The 13267-nt window shown below is 32.7% G+C and overlaps 1 protein-coding gene across 1 annotated transcript in view; it reads right to left on the bottom strand.

Annotated features, from left to right (window-relative positions):
* Positions 1-13267, bottom strand: part of LOC106690446 (uncharacterized) — a 282414-nt gene that overhangs the window by 97150 nt on the left and 171997 nt on the right. The gene's annotated exons all lie outside the window — the stretch shown is intronic.

The following is a 13267-nucleotide window of genomic DNA, read 5'->3' as shown; positions in this document are numbered from 1 at the left end:
GGGCATTACATGTTTTTGTTTCGTAGAACATGTCACTAAAGTTCTCTTGACTTATGAGTATATGTATACCTTCTTGTTAAATATACCATTTCGAATAACAAATAATCCGAGAAACGTATAATTACATTGAACTGAGTTTAGTAAGCAATGGTCGGACAAATTCCAATGCTTTGCTTGTATGAGCCGGTCGCTGAGTCAAGAGCCAATGAAGTTTTAACTTTAATCAAAGACAGTCCAATCAAAAAGTAGAATATTGGGATATTTATAAGGATAGGGTTGCTGGTTCACGTTCAAACTCAGCGTTATTTACTTTTTTTTATTCAAGACCCGATCCTTCGACCAGTCGATATCGAAATATTAACAGACTAACTATTGATTAAACCCTTTCTTTTACATAAAATTAAACGGAGTGGCACTATCGTGAACCGTAATGATACAGTAGTAATTTTATAAATTTCTTAATTTATAAATGTATAATTAAACAAGTTCTCTTGAAACAGTCTAAACCTACATTCCGATTTTGCAAAAAGGATCTGAGCCATTAATATCAACAATAAATTGCATTTAAGTTTTCAAAGCATTATCTTGTTTATAATAATGCAGGCGAACCCGAAAGTTCGAAGCCGATACCACTGATCGAAGCCTTACATATCTGTCCAGAGACGCACCTCCAAATCTATTAAATCAGTCTTAACGTAATTCTCCCATCTACGTTTCAGTCTACTCCTCGGACGTTTACCCTTCGGTCCAGGGATCCGTTCATTACTAAGTCCCACAACTTTACACGCTCATCTTATTCACCACAATGCCACAATCACCCTCAATTCAGCATTGTTCACTCTTGTAAATTCTCCGGTTAATTTATCCTTTTTTAGTCCGAATATTTTACGTAATAATTTATTTTGAAAAACCTTAAAGCGCTGTTTTTCCCTTAGTCTAAGGGGCGTTTCTTTTTACTGCTAACCATATATTTTATTCTATAAGTATTATCTAGATACGTATGTTAATTTTTATTATGACTATATATTATCAATTGGCAAAGACTTCATTATCGCCTTCCATAGAAAACTAATATATGTCTTCATGAGACGCTTGGGAAAAAAGGTTTTGTTTAATAATCATAATCACGTGCATGATTATAACCAGCTTGTGTATTGAATCTGGAAATGGTGACCTAACAAATATCATTGTTATCCTAAATTAGTGAATGAGATTACTTACCAGAAGCAGCGCCATGAATATCGAAGACGATCGCATTGCCTCGAGCAGAGTGAACCACTTCCGAAGCTTCCTCCAGCTTTTAGGCGGTTCTCTCTTTCTGGACGAGCGGTGAGGAAAATAGTCATGTCCTCCATCTCTTTCTCTTTTGTAGATCGGCATCGATTCCAGAGGTGATGGAAACAAAACTGACTGCTCTAAGAAGGTTATATACCTCTAAAAGGTTCTAATTAATGATTTCAAAATAGCCCCGATGGACTAAAATACTTATTGATGGAAAATGAATAAAAAAAATGCAGACTTCTACTATTATTATTACAATATAATAAAATTTAACAGCGTTTGAAGTTTATTGAGGTAGTTCCAAGGACAACTTCCTATCAATCTATAGGTTTCACCAATACTGTAAATTTAGTCTATATAATAATGGTTGGGGGGGAGGGGGGTGAGGAGGGTCATTATGGAATTATTCTTTCCACTGAAAGCCACATATATAGGTTAAGAAAAATTAAAAAAAAAAAATTAAGGTGACGAAAACATTAAAACAGAAAACCCATTTTGCTTTCAGGTTCTAATATGATTATGTTAGAACAGATCTTTAAGCGTTTCTTGTTCTACGACTTTACATATTATTTTTTATAAAAATTTTGGCTTTACAGAGGTATATATTACATGTATATTACTACTCATATTTCTGGAAATATGTTTTTGCACTGGAAAAATAAATTCCCTTAAGTTAATTATCAAATCCAATATTCATTACCTGTAAAAATATGAAATAGTTGAATATTTCGAATGAACAGAATTAAAAGTACAGTGAGACTCTTTCAATGGGCATAAGACTGTTTAATTGTTCATTAATTTACCGAGTTTAATCAAAATCAATCGTAATTGGCGTTTTTGATTTTTTTTTATTGTTATTTTAAGGCATCAACCACCTCAGAGTCATTATTGCCTTAATTTTCGAAATTTTTAATAGACTTTATTTCCTTAATATCCGGCATTTTTCATTGCCGTTATTGTCTTCATTTCCTAATCGAAATGTATAACTATTGAAAAATTAGTACAAGAGCCGGGTAGAAAAAAAGGCAGTTATCTCACCCCAATTTTTGATTACTTTAATGAAAGCTATGTATGATTACTAGTCAAAATTGATGAGCCTGCCAAGTATAGGTAGTGGGAATAAAAAATGGCGGCTGTTTCAAAACCTTAAAAAAACACTAATTTTTCAATCGGAGCTCTATATTTTAAAAACTACCAACAAAACTAGAAAATCTAAGAGAACATTATTTAAAGAACAGTAAATTTGCTGAAATATTAGCCCTAAAAGAGCTATTTACGTCCAATAGTTCTCGAGATAAAGCTTTTTAAAAAGGAAAATTTCTTTAAAATCTACTGAAAGATTAGTAGTTAGTTAATTAATTTTGAGAAACCTATATCTCAGGAACTATGTGACTTACAGATGTCTATTAGCACTCAAATTAAAGCTAGTTGAATGGACTATAATGAAGTTTATGACCTTTACGGTAGGAAAAGTAGTTTTCATATTTGCTAAAATAAATTGATTTGTAGTTGTTCAGACAATAAATTTGATTTATGAAAAACTCCATTTCAGAAACCATTGGATGTACAGATGTATGCCGGTGCTCAAATTAAACCTAGTTAAATTTACTATAAAATAGTTAATTACTTTTATCTTTGTAGGAGTAGTAGTTTTTATAATATTTTACAAAATAAACTCACAAAATGTTAATTTATAGTTGTTCGTGAAAAATTTTGGATTTTTGAAAAAATATATCTGTAGATCCATAAGACCCACATATGTCTGCCAACACTCAAAATAAACGAAATTTAACTTACTATAAAGCAGTTTATGACACTTATCTTCGGAGAGGTAGTAGTTTTTATGATATTAACATATGAATATGAATTTGGCAAATGAAAATTTGTCCGAACTATAAATCAATATTTTTGAGCAAATTTCAAGTAAAACATTACTCCTACGAAGATAAACATCATAAACTACTTTATAGCTCATTAAACTAGCTTTAATTTGAGTGCTAATAGACATCTGTACGTCAAGTGGTTTTTGAGATATAAACTTTTCTAAATAAATTCACTAACTACTGATCTTTCAGTACTTCCCATACAACATTTTTAAGAAATGTGGCTTTTTAAAAAGCTATATCTCGAAAACTATTTAACGTAAATAACTCTATTAGGGCTCATGTTTTAGCAAATTTACTCTTCTTTAAATGACGTTCTCTTAGGTTTTCTTGTGTTGTTCCTACTTTTTAAGATATAGAGCTCCGAATGAAAAATTAGTTTTTTTATCGCTTATGGATCTACAGATATATTTTTTCAAAAATCCAAAATTTTTCACGAACAACTATAAATTAACATTTTGTGAGTTTATTTTGTAAAATATTATAAAAACTACTACTCCTACAAAGATAAAAGTAATTAACTATTTTATAGTAAATTTAACTAGGTTTAATTTGAGCGCCGGCATACATCTGTACATCCAATGGTTTCTGAAATGGAGTTTTTCATAAATCAAATTTATTGTCTGAACAACTACAAATCAATTTATTTTAGCAAATATGAAAACTACTTTTCCTACCGTAAAGGTCATAAACTTCATTATAGTCCATTCAACTAGCTTTAATTTGAGTGCTAATAGACATCTGTAAGTCACATAGTTCCTGAGATATAGGTTTCTCAAAATTAATTAACTAACTACTAATCTTTCAGTAGATTTTAAAGAAATTTTCCTTTTTAAATAGCTTTATCTCGAGAACTATTGGACGTAAATAGCTCTTTTAGGGCTAATATTTCAGCAAATTTACTGTTCTTTAAATAATGTTCTCTTAGATTTTCTAGTTTTGTTGGTAGTTTTTAAAATATAGAGCTCCGATTGAAAAATTAGTGTTTTTTTAAGGTTTTGAAATAGCCGCCATTTTTTATTCCCCCTACCTATACTTGGCAGACTTATAAATTTTGACTATTAATAATACATAGTTTTCATTAAAGTAATAAAAAATTGGGGTGAGATAACTGCCTTTTTTCTCCTCTTGGGCTCTTGTACTAAATGGAATCTGGTGGTAAAATTTTATTAAATAAATTATGAATTAAATCTTATGGTAACGTTTTGAGTGATTCAGAACTTTGAAAAGTTTATTTACTGTCAGTTTGTTAATCTGCAAATTCGGAGGTTCAAATCCGATTATATAACTTTCGGCTAGTGGATTTTAACAAAAATGTTGCTATAAAATCCCAGACATACACATGTCCTCAATTCGTAATTTCAGTTATTCAGTTAAGTTGAGTTGACTCATGGCCCCTTACCATTTTTTCCATAAATAGATGAGTGAAGGTAAAATAAAATTATATACATACGACAATAAAATAAAAGTGGAATAAAACAGTACATTGATTACAGATTTAACATATCGTGACGTATATGCAAACAAAATGTAGATAGGAATAGTGTAGGAACGTAGTGATGAATAAATAAATTGAGGAAATACATAGAAGGTGCAGTGGAATAGGCACATTGTTGCTCGTCAAAATTAATAAATCTGCCAGCCATAGTTACGGAGAATAAAAAATGGTGGCTGTTTCAAAACGTTACAAAAAAAATTTTTTTTTTTGGAGCTCCATATCTTCGAGACTACTTTCAACACAAAAACTTTTATAGCACCATTAGAATAAATTTTCTTAAAATTTAAGATCTTATAGATATCCTCATATTCAATGGTTCGCAAGATAAAGTTTTTCAAAAGTAACATTTTTTCCAAAAACGAAAAATCAATATAAGCATTATTAACTACATTATAGTACATATGACTATTTTTAATTTGGGTGCTGATAGGCATCTTTATGTCTAATAGTTTGTATATGGTTTTTCATTTACAAAAAGTCTTCATTTTATATTCCTTTCCACTTTGACTGACAGAACCATCAATGACTACTAAGCATATATAAATTTCATTAAGTTAATACAAAATTAGGGTAAAATAACTTATTTCCCTCCTCCCACCCCCTCGGGCTTTTGGGCTATTATACCCCTGCTAGTGACTGAATACAAACCTTTGTAGAGTACGAAGGCACCTCGAGAGGGTTTCTTGGTGGTGAATTATTGTTTTTTAAAGCATCTAGGAATTAGCGCTGGCAAACTATATATAAAGATAAATTTAGCAGTGGAGAGGAAGTTGTGAAGACGCCCCGTTACAGTTCCGCAGCTAGCGGGCGGTGGCAGTTATCGGGACCAATAGCCTTGGCCGTCACAGCTTATCAACTATATCGAAAGCCAGCGCCAATCTTTGAAGGGGAAAGTGGATTCTCTTCATTGCGTCTATTTCTTGTTCCATTCCTTTCAGGTTACATAAAACAGTAATCAGGAATAAAATTCAAGGATTTGTTTAGCGACAAAATATTATTATTTGTTTGTAAGAAAAACACTCTATTGCTAAATATTTCATACCGGTTGCTCAGGCGTTATATTGCAACAAGAAGGTTGAACTATTGGTAGTGTAAAATTGACTTAGAATTGATATTTATTTGCTTTTTATATTGATAATGTTGCATGTTTGTATCTGCTTTATTTACCACGTATAGCACTTCTGAATGAGCAATCAGTAAAGTCGGAGCCACAGAGAGAAAGAAGGAGAGAGGGTGAGAGAGAGAGAGGGGGGGGAGAGAGAGAGAGAGAGAGAGAGAGAGAGAGAGAGACTTTACTAACTGCATTGGGTCGCGTCATATATAGCAGGGGTGGTCAACAAGTCTATCGCGAGGCCAATTTTGATTGATTGTCCTTCGCTCGGAATGTCTGGGGTGGGATTCCGTGTATCATGGACTTTGAAGCGATTGTTAAAGACATAACTTTCTAGCAATAGTTTCAGACATAATTCATACGGATCAAAAGTTATTAATTATCCATGTTCTTTTAATTCTCATCGACGTGAGTTTTTGGCCCTTTAAATAATTATTGTTGTTTTGTACCAAGGTAGTTAAGCTTACATCTGTATTTCAGTACGATGTGTACCAAGCGAGCTATTGATAGATTAGCAAAAAGTAAGTCATACATTGTTTCATGATACATTTTCCTAGTCCGAAAAAAAAAGTCTACAGTGAAACATTTAAATCAAATTATCAACTATACTGTGTAGCTTTATAACTACTTTTTCATATTTACGAACATACAGTACAAAAACTTATACATTGTAGTTGATAAACATATTAAATTGCATTTTAATGCATATGTAATATCTATCTCGAAAACAATGTCGGAAAATCGACTGTTCGGAATGCTGCTATCAAAAGATGGGTCTGGAAACTTATTTTCTTCATGAGCCTGTATCTCAAAAACTTAATAATTGATTAAAAAAATAGTTTTGAACATATAAATTACTTATCCACCCATAACTATAAGATAAAAACTCTATATCTATAAAATAAGAACAATAAAATAATAAATCTATAAAAATAAGATAAACAGCCTTTATCTCGAAAACTTAATAAGTGAATAAAAACATAGTTTTGAACATATAAATTACTTATGCACCCATAACTATAAGATAAAAACTCAATATCTATAAAATAAAATAAGAATAATAAAATAATAAATCTATAAAAATATAAGATAAAAAGCCTTTATCTCGAAAACTTAATAAGTGAATAAAAAAATAGTTTTGAACATATAAATTACTTATCCACCCATAACTCGCTGGAATGCACCTGATACTAAAACAGTCTATAAACATAGTATGAATTTCACACCCCTTCTTCCTCCTTAACTACTCATATCTCAAGTCGATCGTGACAAGCTTATAAGATAACAAGTATATCTTATATATCTATATATTGGCCATCCCTGATATATAGCATACTGATATATTGGCTACCCCTGATATATAGCATACTGATATATTGGCCACCCCTGATATATGGCATACTTAACATTTGTAAACAACAATTTGTTCTGAAACCTATTAATATAAATATTCAAAGCATAAAATAATATTAATAATCACATCATAAAAAGTTTTGAATTATGTGCTAAAATTATACATGATTTTTGTTTTTTATTGTTTTTTGTTCTTTTCTCGTGATATATTTTCGGTTTTTTTTTTCTAGGTTTTTATCATTATTTATAAATGCGTATGAATTTTTTATTATACGATTTTCTCTCTTTCCTGAATGTGTCAATTTTTTTTTCTTCATCAAACATAAAACAAGATTATAGCCAGCAGTATAAATTCAAAATAACATTCTATATACATACATACAGAATGAAAATAAATACATTAAGCTAGAAGTAATAAATATGAAAGCGATAATTATAAAAAGATACGAATATTAAGAATATAAATATAAAAATAACAAATATAATACTTTTGTATGTAACATATATGCAAATATAATACAAATTTAATAGTTTTTACTCCTTTTTTCAGTTTGCTGCGTGTTGGGAAGAGAATTTACCAACGTCTACAGTAAAAACTCAGCTTCAAACTTGACCCCCAAGTTACCTATCCTGGGTTTACCATCAGTATAGAATTTGCAGGGAAATTCAGGGAGTCGGCTCCTTCTCCGGTGAGTAGTAATGAAAGGATAACACAGGTCGAAACCAAAAATTTTATTTGATAGGTTTGGCTGATTACTATGTTTTTTGGTGTAATGAAACCGAAAATGAGCTTCGTTTTATTCCACGTACAGATGTTTTACAAATTCAAGATATGTATGTAACAGAGACATCAAGAAAATCCTTGATGGCACCTAGGGTCTTCAACCCATCACCTTCATATTTTCGTAGTTACAAAATGACTTAGTAATAAGCCAAATGTATTCATTGGACTCTACTTGTTTAATTACAATTTGAGTTATCAAACAATATATTCGCGATTGTTTAAATAAATTTTTAGTGACATTTTATTACTCTGAAAACTAGTAAATCTATACTTCATTATTATCACCTGAAAGAGAGAATGTTCTTCCTTTCAGACGTACCACAAATCTTAAATTCGTCAAAAAAACGGTAGTAATAAATGTTTTAGTAAATAAAACTTGTAAACTATTTCTGGCGAGTGAAATTGTTTAACAAAATTTTAAAAAGATCTGTAGATCAGTGATATTGGGCTTATTAGATAAAATCTTTTTAATTATTTTATTATAAACGAAAGGTGAGTAATATAAAAAAAAAATGCACAGGGAATTAAATTAACAACGAAATTGATGAAAATAGTTAAATTACATTGAAACATTTTTGACACATCAAATTCATATACGAATAAAAAATTGAAATATTTCTCACTTCCTTCCAGAAAGATTTAAGACGTATTCATAACTTGAAACTCATTCATAAACTGAAAAATATTTGGACCAATTTCATATTAGTGGTAATTTTGAAAAGAAGAAATTTACCTCTTTTTGATAATGACAACAAAGCATAGATTTTCTATGATTCACAGCATTAAAATGTTATTTAACACTTATTTGAAAAATTAAATATACACTGTTTTATATCTCGAATTCTAATTGAGCTGGTTAGGTCCGATTAGTTACATTTAGAGTATTTTATCTCCTTTTGATAATACATAAATATGAAGATGATCGGTTGAGTAGCCTAGGTGCTATGAAATATTTTCTTTATTTTTGTGCTTGATGTCATCTGTCATGAATTTACGAAAAATATGTTCGTACAGAAACTTGAACAATCAAAGAACCCGTGAGCCCGCTAAAGTTAAAAACATGTTGGCTATGGGCGTAAGCAGAGATGAGCAAGCCGCGGCTCCCCCCAGATTTTTGGGATCTGTCAAAAAAAATAAATAAAAAATAATGAAGTTATTTGATAGATGATTGCTTTTTGGAAACATGATACAGTTAGTAAGTTAACATTGTTGAGTTGACATCTTCACATATCACAAGATCACTACCACACTTTTGAAGGGACAAGATGGATATACGTCGGTTCTTCGGTAAAAAGGTAAGATTCAATGATCAAAATTATTCGTCATATACTTATCTCTAAAAATAATAGGGGGAGGGACGAATAAAAAAGAACCTTTTTTAGATTCCATTCTTTCTATTATATCTTACAGTTTGCCAGATTAATAATCTCAGAATATTTATTGAAAATAAATCAAATGAGGCAACCATCGTGGAAGAGGTGGTTAATATATTTGCCAGCAATCCCAGAAGGCTGATGTTTTCATTGCAAACCTCTTCAGAAAATTTGATCTCAGTTATAATGGAGTGAAACAGGCGTGCAGAGAACTACCCATTGGTAGCACTCTAATTACGTTTTTATACTAGCATATCAAGTGGCCATCTCCTTTTTAGGCGCCTCGGAGGGCTGTCGGGAATGGAAGAGGATGCTAGGTTAGAAACCAGTGGGTTTAGGTGGTGGAAGGAATGATATCTGGTTCGGGCAATATCGGTTACACAAAAAACATTAAGGTCTTTATGTATGATTTTATTTGTGATAAAGTAAGGAGGATTTAGGGTTTTACGAAGGATTTTGGATTGTAAGGATTGGATACGAGAGGAATTCGAAGGTTAAGTGGAGCCCCAATGCTCAAGTACATGTATGACCTTATTACAGTAAGTGCTGTAATAGTCGAAATCGACGTGCAGTTTCCTTTATGTTTCTTGTGTGAGGATTTCAGGTTAGTTGTTTGGTCAAGTATTCTGGTGGCTTTTGGGGATCATTTCAATTTCTAGGGGTCAGGAAAATATGTGAAACGGAGTGCGTTGGTGTATGTGTAGGTGATGGCTTTCCAAGGAAGAGGTTTTAGGATGTGGGATGTTATTAGGTTGTATCCAGGTGCTTTGCGAGTAGGTAATCTTTGAATGATACTAAATATTTTAGAAGGATGAAATGCTTTAGGTGGGAGGGTCATTTGGAGCGGAATATTTAGTTCTGGTTCAATACATTCAAGGTGAATTGGGTTAAGGATATCGGGATGTGGAATAAAGGTTTTAGAGAGGTGTTGTCCGAATGTTTTTGATTTTTCTTCGTCAGTTCTGGTCGAGGTTTGGGATTCGGTGAGAAGTGGGTGGTTAAAATCTATGAAATTCAGCAATTTTTAGTGGTCATCCATAATGATGTGTCAGTAGTTGTAAGATTTTCAGTAAAGTTAGTTAAATTTTGAATTTGAATTTGTATTTTCTACTTTTAGTTAGTTAGTTAATATGGTTTGTCAGTTGGTCCTATGCCATTTCGATCTTCCCTTGCGTTTTTCTTGTTTTGTCTTCAGTCGATTGTTAAGTCTAGTTTGGTTTCTAGGGCACATTTAAAGTTATTCCAGTCACTTTTTCCTGTAATCAATGAGGGAGCAGAGGGCTTAGGTGCGAGGCTCGAATGTAAAAAAAGCAGAACTGGACTATGATCTGATGACAGGTCATCCAGGGATTCAATAATGGCTTGGGAGGGAGAAATCTGGGAGGTGATAAATATGTCAAGGATATCAGGGCGCTTTTTGGGGAATGTAGGCCAATAAGAAGGATTGTTGGGCGAGAGAATAGAATATGTATTGGAACTGGAAACACGGGATAGGATGTTACCACGGGAGTTGGATGTGCGGCATCCCCATCGTTGGTGATTAGCGTTATAGACTCCTCCACCAATGAAACGCGGCCCGAGGGTTCAGAATAAGGATTAAGGAGGTTATAAGAAAGGTTACCAGGAGGACATTATCCGGCTGAAAAAGTAACATGGAAAAGGCGAGTTGAAATGATAACCGAGGTTGATTGGATAGTATCAGTTGGATTGGAAGGAATAAGAGAATGTGATAAGGATTGTTGGATAAAGATGCAAGAACCAGTTGTGGGTGTTGTCTGGGTGGTCTGATCTATAAGTGATGTAGTCACCTATGTAAAAGTGTGTCGTTTGTTGAATGAGTTTCAGTCAGTAGAGCTATGTCAATGTGTTTATCATGTAGGAATAAGTCGAGTTCGTCTCGGTGATTTTGTAGGCCATTAGCAATCCATAACACGACAGCTAGGGTCATTGTACTCATCGTGGGAAAGTAAGCGGAATTTCGGATGAGAGAAGGCTAATAAGGGGTTTCATAGTCTCTGATGTGAAGATAGAAGTTATATCCATTTGAGTTTGCTAATGAAGATATGTATCAGGAGCTTGGATGGATAGTTTGTGTGACTGGAAGTACTGGGTGAAGGCTGGGCTAGTCGTGATATATGCGGAGTTGGAGTATGAGATGCTGTTTCGGTTTTCAATGGTAGTTGGGACGAGGAGTTGGTTGGACCAGCTGAACGAGATGGAACTGGGAGTTGATGTGGTTGCGGCAGTTTTACCCGTAAGGGTAGATGATAGGGAGGATTTTGATGACGTGGAGGTTGAAGTCGAGGATGAGATGCCAGTGGCTTAGGTTGAGAAGTCTGAGGGGCCTGACATCGAAGCTAGTTTTTCTTGATCGTGATCTCAAAGTCCGGGTTGAGTTTTGAAATCGATTTCTTACATTGGGACCAATTTCTTCTAGGCCTGATTTGATAGCCCCTGTAGGAGTAGTTTAATGAAGTCCACTTAAAACCACTCAGTATTCCTCCTCTTTAATTGTTTTAATTGGTAGCAGTGAAAGTAATAATTTTTTGGGTCAAATGATTAACAAGATTTTTATAATGCTCCTTAGTTGTAGTGTTGATTTTTGTATTTAACGTGTGAGACACTATTTTTTACACACATCACCATTATCATCCCACTCCCTCTTCCCCCTTATTTCATTTTTTTTTTATTTTTATAAAAATAAAATGCATAGCATTTCCTAATACCCAGTGTTCTACCCTTTCCGCCCTCATTCTATCCTTACAATCCTTCGAAGAAATCTCACTTTGTAAGGACAATAATTACCCTTAAGATCTCTTTGTTGCAGATTAGACCCGAAATTAATATACATCCTTTACATAAAAACTTCTTTCTCACGCCAATCCACTAGTTCGTAATATTTCATTCCAACATATTTCCGAAACCCTTTAAGTGGCTTGAAATGACCTTTTAACTTCGAATATACAATGAAGTCTTACCAATGAGAAGTTTCTTCACAAGCCGTTATCAATTTTTATGCTATTATACAAACAAATGTTTTTTGTATTACATGAATTTGAAAATTTCTATAAATAATTTTTTTAAAAAATCCATTATTAATTAGTTATACAGCAAAAGATATTTGGTAGCAGTCAGATAGTACTGATAATCTCTCATCCATTATAGTCTCATCCAATGATACCACCACCAGTATACATAAAAAAAGAAAAGAAGAAAACAAAGTTATAATAAATTAAAATATTGAAAAAAAAAATTAAAACCAAATATCCATCCATAGATGTTGTAATGTTAAAAGCTAATAATGGAATAAGTTAGAAACAGGTAAATAAGCAATTATGCATGATGCCCAGAGAGTCTAGAATAATATTTTCGGCAAAGATTACAGCATCTCCAATGCTAACGCCTAGGTCTTCTAAGAAGCTCTATTTGGAATGGTTTCGCGAGATCCAAATCAGAGGCCTGTCGCAGTGAACTCTCTCCCGAGGTTTCGAAAAAAAAAAATTAGGGAATAGTTGCCTTTTTCCTAGATTTCCTTATATACCCTTTCAACAGGTCATTATTCTCAAATCGTACCGTCGGATCCAAGACCAAGGCTCTACCTCCGGTCTTAAGGAACGCGAGAATATCTGTATATCTTCCAGATCGGTTGATGTCAATAAATTAGACCTCTTCGTAGGAAGTAAAATCCTTTTATCTAAGGAGTTTTATGGATTCACATTTGACCCCATGGTGCCGGCATAAAGAGAGCTGTTGGAGCATTTCCCAGCTCATGGGTTGGTGTCTCAGACTTTTTGCCGCATTTGTTACAGAGTGACCCAACTTCTCTCTCCATATTTTTTTTTTTTTTTTTAACAAAGAGTTATTTAATTGTTGTGAAATATAAAACCTCTATAATCAATTAAAATAAAATTTAGGGTAAAAAATAAATTATATGTTCAAACACTATGTTTATCCAACTGTAATAAACTATACATTTATCTTTTA

The sequence above is a fragment of the Halyomorpha halys genome, unplaced genomic scaffold (genome assembly GCF_000696795.3).
Source record: "Halyomorpha halys isolate HHAL.00 unplaced genomic scaffold, Hhal_1.1 Scaffold1721.1, whole genome shotgun sequence".
Classification (NCBI taxonomy): Eukaryota; Metazoa; Arthropoda; class Insecta; order Hemiptera; family Pentatomidae; genus Halyomorpha; species Halyomorpha halys.
This window is presented reverse-complemented; position numbering and strand designations above follow the sequence as displayed.